Here is a 1,525-nt window from a genome sequence, read left to right as displayed (position 1 = left end):
CATGTTACCAGTTCCTTCTTCACTTGAGCTGCTCACACATATAGGCTTTTAAAATTATTTCTTAAAAAAAACAAAAGATAAACAAACAAAACTTAGAGATATGTTCCCGTAAGGCTTAATTTGCCTGTAGTCTTCCATGGGTCTCTATACAATTTCCACCATTCTCCTGTTGTCATAATATGGAACGAATCATGCAGATAAACCTAAATTTCCAACCTTGATTTCCATGGTAGAGCCTTCTTCTATTAACTGAGTTTTAAGAGGTGCTGGCCCAGTTGTAGTCAGTAGTCGCAAGAGCAAACTGAAATCTTCTAATGTTAAGCAGTGGAGGAAGAACATCCATGTGGGGAGGGAATTTGGAAGCTTATAATTAAAGTCCCAAGAGATTCCCCTTCCTTTTGCTAATTACTGTTGCTACCACCCTCCTGACTTAGCAGGTGGCTGCTGTCCTCCATGCGTCTCTAGGTCATTTAAAATGACCTTCACTTAAAATGGAAGGGAAAAGAAATCAGGGACATAAAATGGAGCTAGGAATGAGGTTTTTACAAGAATGCATACAAAGAAGTCCTCACGCTCTTGCTATGGGAGGGACCTAAATTTGTCTCTAAGCTAGCCAATTCAAAGAGGGAAACATACTTGGTTACGCATTTCATAGTGACTAAGAGATAAAAGCAAGTAAGTTGGCCAACTGAAGCTTGGGGTACCAATATATAAGGAGAGCTAATGTGAGGGGGAAGTTGAAAGAAGTATTTTGATATGTGTCTTAGTCAGCTTGAGTGGTTATAACAAAATACCATAGACTGGGTGGTATAAATGACATTTATTTCTCACAGTTCTGGAGGCTGAGAAGTCCAAGATCAAGGTGCCAACAGATGCAGCTCTTGGTGAAGGCTCACTTTCTGGCTTGTAGATGGCCACTTTCTCCCTATATCTTCACATGGTGGAGAGAGAAAACTCTGGTGTCTCTTCCTCTTATAAGGGCACTAATCCCATCATGAGGGCTTCACTGTCATGATGTCATCTACACCTAATTATCTCCCAAAGATCCTACCTCCTAATGGCCTCACACTGGGAAGTTGGCACTTGAACATATGAATTTGGCAGGGTTGGGGGACACAAACATTCAGTCCATAACAATACACTACTTGGAGTGAGGAATATGAGACCCCAAAATTTATGCTTGGGAAAGAATAAATGCCACACTGCTTTTAAAGGAGAATGGGTCTTAACAGATATTTTGTTTTGTTAACGTAGAGTTTGCAAGTTTAGGGCCAGAGCTGAAGAGAGACTAAGAGCTACTCCTGTGGTCTTTTCCTGCCTTTCTCCCATATTTTACTTATCCTTCTCTCTAAATGAAAGTAGTGTTTGCAGTGGCACCAAGTTTTTTTTATTTTTTTTATTTTTTTTATTTTTATTTTTATTTTTTTTAGCCTGTATGGAGAATCCACATATTTCCATCCAGGTTTGTTTTGACATGAAATTTCTCCTGGCACAGGCCCTTTCCTGTGTTCCTCGCTAATTCTTT

Source organism: Puma concolor, chromosome D2, assembly GCF_028749965.1.
Source record: "Puma concolor isolate L17-30 chromosome D2, mPumCon1.1.hap2, whole genome shotgun sequence".
Taxonomy (NCBI): Eukaryota; Metazoa; Chordata; class Mammalia; order Carnivora; family Felidae; genus Puma; species Puma concolor.
The sequence above is the reverse complement of the archived record's forward strand: the minus strand, read 5'-3'. Positions refer to the sequence as shown.